Here is an 18,323-nt window from a genome sequence, read left to right on the forward strand (position 1 = left end):
TAAGTGTTACGGCACTACGTGCACATATAATCAAAGGGAACGAAGTACGCACACCACGTGGGAAATGTTGCCTACGAGAGGACGCTGTGCCTACAATCCTGCCTAACTTGGCGACGTATTTGACAACGAAGACACCACGAGAATGACCGACCCGAAAGAGAAAGCGATCGGGAAGCGTTCAAGGCGAGAAGAAGGTACGTTCTCGTACCATTGGCGATACTGTTCAAGCAACTGTGCCCAATATATGATGAATAAATGTTCATGTACTTGTGCCCAGTACTTGAGAAGAGTGACTTCCTGTTTTTCCTATCTGTGGTTTTTTACAGTCTTTGCATCGGAATATTCAGTGCAGAAATAGCCAAATTACAGAGCCAAGGTACTGGAGATCTGCAGAAAGAATGAGCAGCTGCAAGATTTTAAATGCTGTGGAATGTATAACATTAAGAGCTCGTGATAAACTCCCGAGTGTGTGTCAAGGTCAGCATCGGCAGTAATTTCACACGCTCGTAAAAGGCGTGCGTGACGAAAGTGGTGCCCAAGAAATGCAAAGAATCCAGTTTACAACTGATAGCCGCAAAATGCGTAAGCTTTGAAAAGTTCGCCATCGCTGCTTATCATTCGTAAGAGCAATTTATATGCACCTCAAGTTTGCGCAGCATCCCTTGCATGCATCGAGTTCTGCATGCAGTTTAATCGCGCACTCGCGCGAGTTACGGCGACAGAGTTTCAGAAAAGAATGTTTTCTGCAGCTTTACTCGCACGAGTACTGACGGTTTTCGGTGTGTTTCATTTAACATAAGATAACTAGCTAACAGCAGAGCTGCATACACCATGCTACAGTGTTCTAGATGGTTACCATGCCTTACGCGCACGTGTAGGCCAACGCACCTAGCTCGCGCTAGTTTTCTTTATTTTTTATTGTCTCAGCGACATCAGCATCACCGTATACACTGCCGAAATTTGCGTGCATTTCCGTCCAGTGCATATGATAACAGCGCACAAAAAAGCATGACTTCAGTTACGCACAAACGCCTCCGCCAGGCAGTGCCCTACATTTAAGTCGCTGGTGGCGCCACCACACATGTGACATACCCGGCGTCAAGCAGGGGACCCCAGCAAGCCCACTACCCTCTTCTAGCTCACTTTACTATCGGTGAGTTGGGGTAAAACAATTGAATGGAAGGCAAATAAATGAAAAGTTGCACAAAGAACGTCAGGCCCGCGCAGAACACGCAGTACAGTCACAATGTAAGCTGGTGGAACGGCATTCACAGAGCCCATTGTAAACTCTTTCAGAGAGCCTGCAGTTAAGTTGTGAGGTACCCACTACGCAACAAATCATCCCATTTTACGAAGTGGTGAAACAGCCCGTACACGTTCCCAAGGCAGTAGGCGCACCTGCATAGCTGCGCACTTTGTTGTTGCAGCGGGGCACCAAGAATTATTGTTAGCTCCGTTGTAATTGGCACGAAGCTTTTCATTACCCACTCGTTGCGCAATTCAAATCGTGTGACGCTGGTGCGATTCTGCTCTTCCACCACGCAGTATTACATCCGTTAACGAATTTCCTCGACATACATATGACGATTGAGGGCCTTTTTGCAGGCAAGATTCAAGCACTGGCGTAGCTTTGTGGTAGGTCACTCGCTTTCCGCGCAGAATTGGTTTCGAATTTGCCTCGAACTCTGTTTTTTTTTTTCTCAAAGTGCGTGATACTTAATCGTGACGGATACTAGCGGCTGCGATATTAACCACGCCACCAAAATCGGCTGTTGCGAGCTCGCAACCGCTTACGCTGTAACAAAAGTGTTCGGTGCATCTGAAAATTGTTATGGTGACCCGAGGGGGATGTCCAGCAATCCACTGTTTACAAAATGCTGTATACGGAGAGGAAGTCATGTCTAGGAGTACAAACTACTACTTTATGTTCGCAATAACAAGGTTCACTTGTCTCCAGCATATAAAACCAGGCACAAGTATTCATCAGACGACGAGACCGTGTACTTGCCAGAAGTACAGGTAATGCTAGAGCACTAACAAAATATCGTTTTTGAACCGTGTCGGTTAAAATATAGGTTTCTATCTCTCACTAGCAAAAAATCAAACACCACATCTCAGAAGTATGTGTGAATGGGCAAATGTGGGTACTAGACATTACTTTTTGTCCGTCTCTTCCTTGACGTCTATATTGTTGTAGGTGTGGCTTTCTTTGTTTTTAATTAATGCTAAAAATGTACATCATGCTTCCAAATGTACATATCTGTTGGTTTATAGGCTTCGTTTTCAATTTCATTTATTACTTTTTTATCCATCGTTTTCTTTTCTGCTTGCATATGTCGCGCAAAGTGTTGTGAAATGTTAGTACACGCAGATTTCGTCGTTGCCGATATATTTTCTTTTGGGTATGTTTATATAGTTTTGCTGCTCCCTCATTTGTACTAAGGTGGATTGATTAGCACTGTTTGCTGAATGCAATTCTTCGTGTGTGTTTATGGTTATATATTTCTTTGGGTATGTTTATATGTTCTGCTCCCTGATTTGTACTAAAGTGCATTGAATAGCACTGTTTGCCGAATGTAATTCTTCGTGTGTGTTTATGTTTATATATTTTCTTTTGGGTATGCTTATATAGTTTTGCTGCTCCCTGATTTGTACTAAGGTGCACGAATAGCCCGGTTTGCTGAATGTAATTCTTCGTGTGTGTTTATGTCGCATATGTCCCCTCTTAGCGAAGCCCCGTCAGGTCATATGGCCTTTAGCTTCGCTTCGATTTTCTGTGTTTTTTTATCAGAAATAAAACCATTAATTGTGTTTTAAAAATATGTCACTACATGGTTGCCATATATTTCCAATGGAAGCCAGTGTTGTTCTACATGAAGCTTTGTTTCCCTTTTTTACTGTTTTGCTCTTTAAAAACAACTAAAGTGAAACATTATACCAGTTTCGACAAGTTCATTATTTCTTCAAAAGCCTATTGTCATTAATTTCGCCATCACAGGATAATTATTAGATGAAGAAATGAAGGTTGGAGTTCCATCTTGAATGCAGCGCAAGTGAGCGTCAGTGTGACATCACGAATTTCAGACTTTTCCTGTATTTTTGACCACATTGTTTCCATAAAATTTTCGGAAACTCCCTATGTTAAAACATTGGGTCCCACAGAACACAATGTAAGCACGCCCCGCCGCGGTGGTCTAGTGGTTATGGCGCTCGACTGCTGACCCGAAGGTCGCGGGATCGAATCCCGGCCGCGGCGGCTGCATTTTCGATGGAGGTGAAAATGTTTGAGGCCCGTGTACTTAGATTTAGGTGCACGTTAAAGATCCCCAGGGGGTCCGAAATTTCCGGAGACCTCCACTACGGCGTCTCTCATAATCATATGGTGGTTTTGGGACGTTAAACACCAGATATTATTATCACAATATAAGCACTCATTATCGATAAACTATTACGTAGACTTTAGTAGACGACGTAAAAAACCTATGACGAAGCGGTGAGCTGGTGGGGCTACTTCTACGCGGCGCCGCCATCTGCATTTTTATTCGCGTGTTTTCTTGCTTACCAACCGTCTTTTCGAGGTAGGAGTGCTGCTTTTGGTAAACTCAAATTGTAATTTACCAATACGAGAAAAATCCTTTTCTTCTTCATTGTCCCTTTGAACCAACCTGAAGTTGCGAGTTACCTACATTCGCAATGTTCCAATGCTCCATTGTCACAAACTGTCAAATTCGGAAGTACTTGCGATAGCAAGTGGTAACACAATTCTCCTCCTATTTTTGTCAAAATACGAGTCAAAGAATGCTTACGCATCAAAAGAACATTTGGTTTGAGAAGTGAAAACACGAGACTCATCGTTAAGAAAATTTACAGCTCGGGATAACACGAACGGACGAGGGGAGGCGACACGCACTAGGGCTGACTTCCAACTAAGGTTCTGCTTCGGAAAAGAGACATATAGGGTAAGGCGGGGCAAAATGAGATGCGGGGCAAAACGCGACATTCTGACTTTGCCGCCCTCTATAGCTAATACAAAAAGTACCTTTTCTTTGTTTTTCTATTTCAGCGATAGGTGCCGGTAGTTTCCGACATTTTATGTGTAAAAGTTGATGATTGCTCACAGCGTTCGCTCGGGAAAAATTGCGCGGCTGATGTCAGTGCGTTCGTAACCCGCCAAAAAGGGTCGAAATTCTGCTCGGCCAAATTTTCGGATCCCTGCATCAAGCTACTCCGGCATCAGTACAACAATGTAATTGTTTATGTTGTTACTTTATACTACTAGCCACACGCCACCAAACGTTTAGTTCATTTGGTGCTGTTGGCCAAATACGAAACTTTTTTGAATTCGGCCATGTGAGAAGGGTAAAACGCGACGAAAAGGCATTGAATTGCCTTAGAGAGTGTCTTATTAAGTGAAACATTTATTTACGCTCATTATATATAATATTTTTTGTTAAGGATGGTGCTGACGCACAAGAAAATATCATCTAGAGTTTCCTGGGAAGAAAACGACATGAAAAATCCCTGAATGCTTTTCAAAACTTTCGGAGCAGCACAGCGCCGGGTTCTGTGTGGATTCAATGCGTGGAGTGCAAAGACTGCGCGCATGAGGACTGCGTGGCGGTTTACGGAGTAATTTTGAAGTGCTTCTACTGCAAGAACTTGAAGGATAAAATTTTTTCACGCTGTCTCGTGCTGCCTTACGCAGCGTCTCGTTTTGCACCGCAGGTTGGGGCAAAATGAGACATGCGATGCATTTTTTGTTTCTTTTTAAAATAATATTTTGAACCGTCACAGCATGGCCATATTTATGTAGCACATACCTCGTACCCAAAAGAAAGTTCCTGTGTTGACATTTTGTGCTAACTTGTGAAATAAAAAAAATATATTCACTATTTTCAAATATTTTGTTGCGTTTTGCCCCGCCTTATCCTACGTAGTGAAAAAATTACAAAACTGCGCAAGACAGCAAGAGACAAGCATTGCGCATAGAAGCAAAATGGTGACAAAGTTAAAGCACCACTTAACAGTTGCATCCGCGTATGAGAGATAGGCCAGTTCCTTCTTGTGTAAATCGATGGAAGCCGTGCTGATACATACATATGCTTCCCCCAAAAGAGTAATCTCGGCCGCTTCTACAATCTCCCTGCATATGTCTACTACTGAACACCACCACGGCTTGGTTGCAAGCGGGAGCTCAACCGGAACCCCTACAATGCACGCTCAATCTACAGTGTGGAAGAGGTCTGATCTTTATAAGCCCTACACACATCGTCTTATTTGCTTTCAATTTTATGCTCATTTTCAGGCTCGAATGTGCGTTATTTACATGACGTTAAATTTTCTTTAGTTCTCGCCACCATTCAGTGCGGTGGAAACTACACAATCATTCGCAAACCGGTGAATGTTAGTAGTAGTGATGATCTACCATTTACAGTTGAACTAATGAGGCTGCGGAAACTGAGCCAGAAACTCAAGTGCCAAAGGCCACATATGGTCTTTGTTGCAATAATAACTATTAGAGTGCGACATATTACACCGCTAAAATGTTACAAGTATTACATAAGAAACCGTATATAGAGACAAAAGCGTTTGTGCGTGCTGCCGCTTATTTGTTTAAACTAAAGGCACAAAGAATACTTATTTGGCCGGGAGTGAAATTAGCACGAAGAAAAACTTATGCGCGATTGAAAAGAGAACCAAGAAGGAGATGTCGCAATCGGCCCTCCTTGTAGTTACAGCGCTTCCTAGCTACTGCATTTTAAAGTAGCGCTTATTGAATCACACTACTGACAGAGCCTTAATTTTGTGCTGCTCCGCACTCGCAAGATTGCCAGCCTCCTACGAACCGCTTGGCGGCGCTTAAAGGTTGGGTGCATTTGTCGGGAGGCAAGTCTTGACTAAGCCTAAATGTAAACACCTGGAATGAAACGGTGAATACCTAAGCGAAGACGAGAACACCCCCCCCCCAAGAAAAAAAAAAAACAAGAGAGAACGGCGAGCGGAAGTTAAGACTTGGCTAGACAGCTTGGATGGCTTTAGGGGGGGGGGGAGGGAGCGGTGCCAAGGTATACTCTCAGTATATACCGGGGCGGCAATCCGTAATTGGAGCCGGCGTCCCTTCGCGGGACGCCTAATGGGATGCCTCGTTAATCTTGCAGATCGGGAGTTGGCACTGGGGGGGAGAAGAGAGGCAAGGCTCGCTGCTAGTGCTGCGTCGAGTGCAGTTTCTGGACGGGGTGCTCATTCGTGTACGCCTCTACTCGTGCGTAGAGCTTAGCTGCTGCTGCTGCTGCTGCTGCAGTTACGGCCCGCGCGACTCGGTCTAATTTCTACTTGTTTCGCTTAGGCTTCTCCATTTTCATGAGTTTCCTTATAAGCAAGTTCCGCATTTTATTTTGTTGTTATAATTACAGGTGCATTCGCTATCCCCATTTCTAGTTATGTGCATTTCTGGTCCCGTGCTTCTGATTTTCTTACGTTTCCATCCCTTCACAATGTACTATCCTGTTAACCTTTCCTATCCCTGTAGGCTGATAAAACTAGTCTCACCTGTTTTGCGCAGTATCTTGTGACAATGTATGCAATCACGATAAACGAACTGCATGGGGAACCCTAAATGTGGTGTCGTTTCACATAATTGCGTGCAGGGCTACATTATATGGACAGACAGGCGCGCTTACACCTCGTCCTTCTCGGGTTGAATGACAAAATGTATGGCTCACTTGATAGTACTCCACCGTCAGCAGTTCTGCCAAGAAAAAAAAAAAAACTTCGAGGACGCTTGAACTTCGCCTTCAAGAGTAGAACGCGAAAGCGTAAACGGGCCCCGTGCGCATTGCCTTCTCAATTGCTAGCCCCGCTTCGGTTCTCTGTGCATGCCTCAACCATGCCGTAAGGAATCGAACGACTGTGCGCGTGACATTGGCTGTTTCAAACTATCCTAAAATGTCTACTGCAAGTACAGTTGTTAAGTGCCCACTACGCCATAATTCTTCCTTTTGCGAATCAGCGAAGGGCCCACTACGCGTCCGCAAGGCAACGCGCTGACCTACGCAGCTGCTCACTTTGTTGATGCTTTTGCAGCTGATGATGATTAACTATGTCCAGTGCTTTGTAATTTGTGGGCCTTTAAAACACCCACTCGTGGCGCATTTCACATGTTTTGACTACTGGCGCGATCCTACGCTTCTGCCACACAATATTACATGCTTTAAGGAGACTCCTTCCCGTACATGACATTAATAAAGTGATTTTTTTTCGAAGCAGTTTCGAGCAATGGCGGGGCTCTTGTCGTCTTAAAGGCAGCAACTTCCTACCTTCTAAAGTAATTAATTGCTGGGCTAGTTGGTCGTGCATGACTGGCTGAGGCTTATTAACGCGAAAAAGCAACGAACACAAGAAAGAAGACGAATACTAGCGCTTGTCTTCGTCTTCATTCTTTTGTTCGTCGTTTTTTGCGCTAATATGTCTCAGCCAGTTATGCCTATACCTTAGTGGGTGCATGTGCATGCAGAGGGCAAGTGCGAAAACGGGGGTGGGGTTGGAGGTAAGGAAGGGTGGGCGTGCTAAATTGGGTGAGCGAAAGAAAAGAGAAGGCAACCAGTACAAAAAGAAAAATGAAAAAAAAAAGAAAGGGCGAATGAGGGGGTATTTTGCTGCATCATGGTTGTCAGAAGTAAGCACCACCTGACTGGTAATTTCACGGCCATGAGTAAGGTTAGAAATTCCTAAAGTGAACTCTGAAGTCTGACTGGTTTTTGTTTTGTGTGTACCATATGGGACCGATTCAAGCGCCCGCTTTGAATCGTATTGTCATGGAACAGCACGATGACAATGACGACAAAAGTAGGAGGAAACGCACAAAACAAATGACCCCTTTGAATGAAAGAAGGGGTACTTAAGGACACGTTTTTCTTCGTTAGGCACAACCTTTACCTCTGACAGCGAAATTTTTGTTTGCCACTTTTTTTTACTGCATTTTGTAGCCTTGTGTCTTATAATGTCGAAATAAAATCGTAAGTGCTCTAACGTGTCGTAGAATTAATGCTAGCGTCGCTAATTGTGAATAATTTTAGCGTTACTTCGAAACGCCCGCCTAAAATTGTAAGGTACTAAAAATTGTAAGATACTAAAATTGTAAAATTTTAAGCCACGGCTTAGGTGTCCACCGAGAAGCGAAGCTAGGCTAGGGATTGTAATAACAATCACATCTGGTGTTTAACGTCTTAAAACCACGATATTATTATGAGAGACGCCGTAATGGAGGGCTCCGGAAATTTCGACCACCTTGGGTTCTTTAGCGTCCACCTAATTCTAAGTACACAGGCGTCAAACATTTTCGCCTCCATCGAAAATGCAGCCGCCGCGACCGGTATTCGATCCCGCGACCTTAGTCTCAGCAGTCGAGTAGGCAAGGGATTGGCAAGGCGATGCGAACACGGTCGGATTTCGTTGTCGCGTTTTACTCTTGTTAAAGGAAAGCTCAAGCGTCCCCAAAGTTTCTACTCTTGTTTTGTTATTGAGATATAACCAAAGAGTGCGTTGCTAATGGAAACGAAATTGAAGGGCATCGTCTAGCAGCTCTCGGCATCCATGATAATGTGCGAGGCCTAAGACGACTATGTGAGCCACATTTACTCAACGCGCTTACGGTATGTTTCTTGGAAGTACGTAGAGACACACTGAAATAAGGCCGATCCTTGGCAGATTGTTCTTGCTTGTACAAAATAAAAACAAGCTAAGGCGTTCAAGAGGTTTTTAATAGACGACAATGAAGGCGTACTGGAATCAGAGGGCGTGATGAAAGGTATTCTGAAGGATCTGTAAAAAGAAAAAAATGCCCCCACCTCCCCGAAGGGAATCGTGAGGAAATGCGAATGCATTTCTTGCGCCGAGAGTACACGGCGTAGTAATTTTAATGGCGTAAAGCTGGGCACATCGACGCGCTCAAGTGTCTCCGTTTTGGGCGCCTCTTTCAACGAACGCTCCCTACGTGCGTTGGTAATCACCTCAGGGATGTTGCCACTGCCTTCAATGCAGCACAAACGCGTTTAGAACGCGCTGTTTTCAGGCTGTGCCAAGGCAGTACAAACGCTACAAACGCGTTTCAAGCGCACTGCATTGAGGCGGTGGCGCAGGGAGGAGAGAGAGCGAACGGCGAGAGAAGGAGCGTCGGAGCACTGCACCTACCCTCCTACACTCTCTCCACACACGCGGGAGCTCCGCCGAGCTCCCACGATGCGAGCGCCCTCATACGCCAGAGCGCGCTCCTCCTCTCCACTCACTCTCCGCCCGCACCACCTGCTCCGGTTGCTAGGGGCGAGGATAAGCGCGCGCGCCCGCAACTGTTGCTATGGGAGAGGGAGTGAGAGCGGAGAGGCGCGCGGACAACGCCGGATGCCTTACATAGCCCGTCTAAGAAATGCATTCGCATTTAAAAACGCCAGGCCTGCACGGAAAGCGCAGCACAGTCACAGCGAAAGCTCGAAGAGCGGCATTTCTAGAGCCCGTTATAAACTCTCTTGTGGCTACTGATACAACTACACTAGCAACGTACCCACTACGCAACAAATCATAAATTTTCGTGAAGTTGGGAAGCACCCACCACGACATTACTCGTCATTCTGCGGAGAAGCGAAATACCCCCAGTCAAAAAACGTTTAGTGGGTCCAATTGGAAAATTTCCAATTGGCATCAATGGGCCTTGGACCAGTAGGATCTTCGTCACCCATTGAACGTGGTCCAGCTCGAATCAATGGGTTCCATTGATTCCTTTAGGTTCCAATAGGGGATACAAGTGGTCAACCAGTTCAGCATGATTGGTCCAAAAGGGAATCCAGTTGGGCAACCAGTTAAATGCAACCGGTTCAACAGGGGTCCCAACTGGCCACCAGTTAAGCATGCCTAGTGCCGAGCCAATTGCCAGTTAGTTCCAATGGTGTATACGAATTAAAGCTGGATGGTTACCAATTGGTTGCCCCGTTGACCTCAAATGGCCAGCCTGTTGATACTAACGGGTAAGCAAGTGGTTGTCCAACTGGTGTCAGCTGGTTGACCCATTGACGTTAATTGGCAACACCGTTGGCCTCAAATGGCCAGTCTGTTGATACTAACAGGTAAGCAAGTGTTCGTCCAATTGGTGTCAGCTGGTTGACCCACTGACGCCAATTGGCAATACCGTTGGCCTCAAATGGCCAGCTCGTTGAAGCTAACTGGTAAGCGAGTGGTTGCCCAACTCGTGTGAACTGGCTGACCCGTTGAAGCTAACTGGTGGTCAATTGGTAACCTCACTGGCCTCACATGGTGAACCCATTGAGACTAACTGGTATGCAAATGGTTGCCCAGCTGGTGTCACTTGGCTGACCCGTTGAAGCTAACTGGTAATCCAGTGATTCCATATGTTTGGGCCATGATAGTAGCTGGTGCTAAAGCAATCACCATTCTACCTGGTAAGTCAATTAAAAATGGGTGGGCGTCCATTAGTTTCTGGTAAGCATGTGGTTGAAGCTAACTGCATTTCAGCCTGTCAGTAGTTGGTGCCAGAGAGAAAGCAAACTGAAGCTTGCTGGTAATAAAGTGGTTACCTCGTTGATGTCTGTTAGTTGACCCACAGATACACAATTATCACGTCACTGCAGATGCAAGGAAAAAATGGCAATCTTGCAAAAGGCTGGCTGTCATCACAGTGCATTTCATTGCAAGTCCATGGCATACTGGAAACAGCACGGACTGGATAAACTAGTGTGAATGTGGCGTTACTGCATATTTAAATGCATGTACATGCAAGAGAAAAGCAATGCTAGAGAGAAGAAATTTAAACACAGAAAATTTATTCACACATTACATAATATTTATACTATTTATAAAGTGCAAAGAAGGTTCTCCACCGTTAAGCTTCAGCAGAGCACTGATTGTCCCATTTTGCAGAATTTTTACATTTAGTCATCCACAGATTGCCTTACATTCTTCCAAGTCTAGAAGCAACGCTACATATTCTTTACAACATTAACACAAAAATAGCAATGTGTGTTGTCACACACTTAAGGGACACTGCTCTTAAACATTTTTTTTATTTCTTGATAGATTTTGATGAAACTCGGCGACTTTATGTATATCTGTGTGCTGATTTCAAATATGCAATTATTTTTCTAGCATAATGTGCAGTTCTTGAAATACAAAATATTTCATGTGGCGTATGGGGAGCAAGATCTTTCCTAAACCAAGTGTTTTACAAAGTTAATCGGCGTATCACAATAATCTGCAATCAGAACTGTGTGCAGTGCAACAAAAATTGATGTTCTATACCCACTAGAATAAAAGGTATAGTATGTTCAACATACACGAGTGAAATTCCAGCTTGAAGTTGACTCACTCGTGTATGTTCAACATACCATAACTTTTGTTCTAATAGGTTAGAACATCCATTTTTGTTGCAGTGCACACAGTTCTGGTTGCAGATGATCATAATATGCTGATTTACTTTGTAACGTACTCGGTTTAGAAAAAACCTTGCTCCCCAAAGGCACATGAAATATTTTGTATTTTAAGAACTACTCGTCATACAAGAACAATAATTGCCTACTTGAATTTACCGCACAAATATACATAAACTCCGGAAATTTCATCGAGATCGATCAAGAAATAAAATGTTTTTCGAGTGCTAAGTCCCCCTTAATATAATTCAATGGAGTTGCCTTTTCTCTTTCTGCACATGCGTGTTGCAAGCACATGAATATGGTTCCGTTCCTCGTTTAAAAAAAAGGAGTCTCCTTACATATAGGATATGCAGAGGAGCACTTTACCGCCTGACCAGCTTCTCAATATCCGCAAGCTTTTCTACAATGAAGTGATTCATTTGTTTCACTGCCAATGGTAGTACTCCTGCAGGCACACTTTGACGCTCTAGGCGTACTCTGTAGCAGTCTGAAACAACAAACGTTTTACTAAACCGCCTTGGAAAAACTAGCTGCTTAAGGAAGTAATAGCATTACTACCACTTCAAAGTACAAACAAGTAAAGAAAAAAAAACGATTTTTTAATACAGATGTTTCAGACATTTCTCTTAATGCAATGATGATGTGGTATGCATAGCCTAAAAGTTGTCTTATCAGTTAAGGTTTCAACAACACAGAAGGCATTCTCTAGTTAGGAAAAGTGGTTCATTTCAGCATTTTTTAGCAAAGGGAAAAGGCAAACCTTGCACATACACACACAAATAATCTAAAAGCAATGTTACATGTCACAGATCTCCACTGTGAACTATGGAACTGTGTGGAATTATATAGCTAGGGGCCAACAAAAACAGTAAAGCAGCATATCTCTTGTTTTGCCATTTTCTTAATAAAATAGATACACCTTACGTTAAAGAATGATGGCTGTCTACACCCTTGTTTAACGGTTGGTTCTAACATTTTCTACTACCAGTGCATTTAAGAGACTTAAGACGTTCACCTGCCTGCACTCTGAGATATTGTACGTACACATGAACTAAAAGAATTAAGAAAGATGCAAGGTGTTGGGTCACCTTTTTACAACTACTTTATGTAAAGGTGTGCACAAACCTTGAAGCCAAAGTACGTGGAGAAGTTAATCTCGGCTTCACAATAGACTCAACTGCAGCCGAGTTTTGCCATGATTTGATGTACCAAGAATAATATTGGCTCAATATGCATCACAAGAGACTGTCTGCGAACTTACCACGGATTATGTCCAGCTTCCATGGTGTAAGGGGAGCCTTACGTGGGCGGCCAGGGAACCATGGGCAATGTTTCTCTGCATAACAGACATTGACAACAATGAATCCTCTAGTTACAAACTTCATACACTACATATTTTTGTATAATTACCAACCTTGCAGGGAGCGCTCCTTAAAGATGCCTTTTGGCTAAATGGTCACCAGCATATCTTGAACAAATAAGGAATTCTTATAGTGGCACTGCACATGTTCCCATGCACCTTTCTTGACCATGAACCCTCGCCCAATGTCCACCTGCAGTGAACAGATGCACACTAATGGCATCCCTGTGCAGTGTAGCACATCTCACATCCCAAAACAATATAGGCCCATTCGTTTCACCGGAACTTTGTGAGCCAGTTCACGGTGGTGCTGCACTCCAGCATTCTTTTATGAGCTTCACAAGGAAGGGACAGCACCACACCATGCATTTAGAAAAATTGCAGCCGTCGTGCAAGACTAGTACACAAATTCCCTGCACCTTCTCAGTGAGGTGGTGCCGAATCCGTATAGCACGAGATGGCTGAAACCACAGCAGACGACAAAGCCGACTGCATTCATCAGTACTGATGTCCAACAAGTACGCGTTAGTGAAGTTGTTTTGGTAGTTGCGAATACAAGGCAACATAAGCGGTACTGCTTTCACAAATCATAGCTGCCAGAGCTTGAGAGAATTGTATTCAATTCAGTATCGCGTTGACGCTGCACATGCCGATACCTTCCTTGCATGACGACGGCACCCAGGTCGCACAACCATGGACCAGTTCAAGTAGTACACGGTAATTCGAATATACCTTATGTTACATGGTTTTCGCTGTTATATCAAGGAAGAATGCTTTTGTTCGTAACACTGACGTATTCCTCTTACTTTGAGCAGCAGCACTTGATACCATACTGAACTCACACTTACTCTAGCAAAGTTGTCAGATGCTACAATGTGCATCCTGCATTGCCGTTGTAACAAATGCATTATATGTAGCAATGCTGTTGTTACATGCGCTTTTCGAAACATGACCAGCACACTGTTTGGGATATTCAATGCTTATACTTTCACATCATCAGCAGAAACAGCTAAAAGGTCACTGAAAAGCAAGTCAATATCGCTTATCATGCAAGCATACTTCTGTACTTTTTTTACGTTGTAGGCAAGGACAAAAGCTTGTGAACCCTTCTACTAGCCAATTACAGAAAGCAGTATCACTACGAACCAAACCCTCACCCCATTTCGTGTGTTGCCTTTGTGCGCTGCCCAACTATGAATATGTTCCAACTCGCCCGCATTTCGGTTACACTACAGACTCTCACTGTTCATTCGTACGTGAAGGATGACCAGCAGCAACAGGAGTAGAGTAAACTTGAGATATTGTCATGTTCACATGAAGTGCTAGTGACAACAAAATTTGTCCCTTCTTGGTCATTCATGTGTTCTGATTAAAATTTACACATATCCATAATGATAACTGTACTCTTTTCAGAATGTTTTACACAACTGTGCAGTGACAAACTTCTACAGCTAGTAATCTATAATGCTCAATCTTGCTTGTACATTGCTTTAACATGCTTTCAAAAGGACAATTGTGTGTAACTTGGACAGTAGTATATTGATGAAGTTCGAGATAGAATACCATCGTTTCACTGTCATTCACTTGCTGATCAGATGGGCCTGGGAGAAGGGCTCGCTCTGTCATGAAGTCCCGTGGTTCATCCGACAGAGAGGGGCTTTCAAATGATTGGCAGCAATCCGTCTTTTTCATAATTCTGCAGCCTGCATTTAAACATGGGGTACAGGTCATTGTAATGCTGTTTGAATTATCAAGAGAGGGAAAAGTTAGGGCTGATTAACACTCAACAAGTGTTAATCACGACCTTTTGTAGGAGCTTTATAAAATAATTAACCTTCGCTTCGTTCTCGTAGTCAGAAGGTGCTGGCGAATAAGCCCTCTTAGGAATACGTGTTCTTTCTTTGCGCTACGTGTCAGCGAAGTCCTCCGATTCTGGAAAACATAAGGGCGGATTGCAACGTGAACATTTATTGAGTTAGTGTCCCACACACGTCAGCCTCTGATGACACATCTCACGATCTTTAGCATGTACTTTTGTTGGTGTTATTGAATTGTATATTAGGAATCGAACCTCGTGTGAACACTTAGTACCGTTGTAATACAATATCATGCAGAGGGCAAAAGAGGAGCGTGCGGACCCTGTGATTAGGTATATATCAAAGCTGGCGCCACAGACAAAAGCGCACTCCACCGCAAAAGTGCAGACCGGTAATGTAAGCCGATATACTTGACGCTGTGGGCATTTCTCTGCGTCCGGGCAAATAACAGCGTCATCGCTGTAGAGCTTTCAGGCATACTAAGTTAATAATGACGCCACACAATTTTGCGATCGCGCGTGAATTACAAAACGATCTAAGTGACGACCATGCCAGCGTAGATTACGGCTAAAACTACCTTGTTGTTATAAATGGCGAACAGTGCTTAACAGCCGGCCAGGCCAAACGAATGCATTTCACCGGCAACATATCAAGCAAAAAAAATTAAGAGCAAGCTTACCTCCCAGTGCCAGAATCCGTACCTTATAATAATCACTCTCTTCATCGTCGTCGGTCCACTTCACCAAATAAAGAGATTTGGACTTGAAGTCTTGGTGGTGACGCGGTGCAAAATCTTTCACATCGTCTACTGGAACAGTCTGAAGTTGGTTATCGTCCTCGTAGCGGGCTCTCACGTGAGTAATCATCTCGCGATGTTGAACAAAAACAACGCACACGTGTAGAGCGAATTTACACACGTGCACTTTATAGTGAATGTTCAATACTACGCCGTTTGAATAATTGACTTGTCGATTGGCTGCAGCGTGCACGTACACTCTAAGCACGGTAACGTTTACTAAAGGTGCACATTTTCACAAATTTGTGTACTTATAAAATAGAAGTTATCTAGTAACCTTTAGTACCCGTTCACAGTATCGAGCATTCTCACGTAAAAATAGAGGTTACGTTGTACAGTACACGGTATACTGTTTACACAAAACGGCTTGCAGGAAATTTTATACGGCCACATCACGTAAAAATAGAAGTTACGTTGTACAGTACACGGTATACTGTTTACACAAAACGGCTTGCAGGAGATTTTATACGGCCACATCACGTAAAAATAGAGGTTACGTTGTACAGTACACGGTATACTGTTTACACAAAACGGCTTGCAGGAGATTTTATACGACCACATCACGTAAAAATAGAGGTTACGTTGTACAGTACACGGTATAGTGTTTACACAAAACGGCTTGCAGGAGATTTTATACGGCCACCGCTCTGCGCCTCTTCTTTCCTTCGCTCTTCTTTCTTCGACGCATTCCAGGAGGTTACGCTCATCACATGGATCAGCCAGTTGTGCCACAGCAACGGAAGCACAGCCTTCCACTCTTTCGCACTTCGTGCTGCGCAAGCCTCGTGTTTTTTCCGCGCTTCCTTGTGCGGTTTTAATACACCGTCCATATACGTACGCTAAGAAATGCGAACCTTTGCGGAAGGTGTCACATGGAAGGTGCTTCTCGGAACACACGCGATGGCGCATTGTAATAAATCAAGTGCATGACTGCTTATAGAACGTGACAATTGCGGTGACCGAGGCCAAACGCGTCGCCTTCGCTCATTAGAAGAGGCAGCTAACAAAACTTCGCATATTCGAGGCGACTTGGAGCATGCACTACAGCAATTATGAACCGTGATTATTATTAAAATGTGGTCGACCCGTCAATATCAGTAAAGACCAGAGATTTTATAACAATATCATGGTATACGTGTCAGGCCATCCTCTCTTGGTCCAACTTCTATGCAGTTTAAGCATAGGCTGGCGTGATTATAACACTTCAATTATTTTTCTGCTGCTCGTGCGCTTTCATTGACTGTGTGATTCGTGCTTATCAAACTGTGTCTTATCCGATAATAAATACCAGCCGTCTATTTGTTATAGGGCTATTTGCCATTTTGTTCACCTTCAAATATGGGATCAGCATTGGAAACGTGGATACTGACAAAATGGGAAGTTGATAAAGCAGGGAAGCTGCTGAAGGCGGTAAAGAAGTGCGCGGAGAATTAACACTGCTCCTCACGGCGTAGAGTATATTCAAAATGGATATACAGATCACTCGCCATACGCCACGTTAAGTCAGTTTTACGTACTTCTCGCAAAACCCAAAGAAATGTCTGAAATCATCGCGTAATAAGTAGCTGGCTGGTACGTTTGTGCATATTATATACGAATGCTGAATGATATTATCAGAAAAACACGCAGTAAATGCAAATGTATGCATACGAAAAACATACAATAATACCAAGAGCGCATATCAAGAGCCGGAACGCGGTTTTCTCGAGAGATGCAAATTGTAATGCTTAAGCATCTACGTAATTGGATCAAGAGAGGATACTTGTCTGATACACATGTCACAACTCATGATTAAGAATATCTGTCAATCACCTGCTCTTCTTAATTATCGTTTTAGTGGCAGACCGCATTTGAACGACGCGATGCTTGTGGGCGAAGGTGTGACGTTATGATGCATGCAAGCTCTAAGCCAACTCCAAAGGAAATTGTTTTGTGTTTTTTCTTGCGATTAGGGAAGCGTACATCTCTTGCCACGGACACCGCAACTGTCGTGATCTATGCAGACATGTACCAGAATTATTCCAAAGCTCCAGCGTGTGTATTCAGGACAGGGCAGGCCATATGATACCGCCATGAAAGTTCTCATTACTCGGTGTACATATTTGTACGCTGCATAATAAAGCCGCAGAAAGAAGTACAAAAGGTTAGGCGTGCACAGAAAGAAGCCCTAAAGGAAGAGCCACGCTTCTCTTGCTAGACGACACTTGGCTGGGCCGATCATGCGTGTAGCGAGTGGTCCGAAATATGTCGCAGAAAGAAGATTGAAAGAAAAAAGAGGCACATACCCTTTGTTAGGCGACATCTGGGTGGGTGGGCCACGGGTAGAGCTGTTATACTGAGTGGAGCCCCCTGCAAATAATACGTGATCAGCGTCGTGCTTCTCCTTAAGTACACTAGTGTGTGCGGCATACCATAAATGCTGGTACTGCAGCACAGCTGAAACCCAGAGGGCAGCAAAAAAGAGGGTGATTGTCAGTCCTTACTTTTGTTGCTCGGGTTGTGCGTGCTCACAAGAAATTTTCTGAAGAAAAAAAAAACATGCACCATTCGAAAAGAATTCATATTTCATTGCTTTATACCTCCAAAGCAGAATACATCAAAGTTTATTGATTTATAGCTTCAGGGACTTGTCTAGCTGATAGAAGACCGCAGGTATTCAAAGCGTTTCTTCTTGTTTTCGCCTGTGGGTTGTACAAATTTACAGGAGCAGGTGGTCAGGATCTGCAGTCAAACCCTCTCTTGCTGCACGCACCATCATGTTTCATCAGTCAATATGTCAGTTGCTGATTCCGCAATCTCCTCGCTGGACAGTCGATCCTAAATGGAGAGGACCGTTATTTTGCACTATTCCAATGGTTACTGCCACTTAGCACACAACTGCCGATAGCACGTAATGTGAGCCAAATACTCCAACC

This window comes from Rhipicephalus sanguineus, chromosome 9 (genome assembly GCF_013339695.2).
Source record: "Rhipicephalus sanguineus isolate Rsan-2018 chromosome 9, BIME_Rsan_1.4, whole genome shotgun sequence".
Lineage (NCBI taxonomy): Eukaryota > Metazoa > Arthropoda > Arachnida > Ixodida > Ixodidae > Rhipicephalus > Rhipicephalus sanguineus.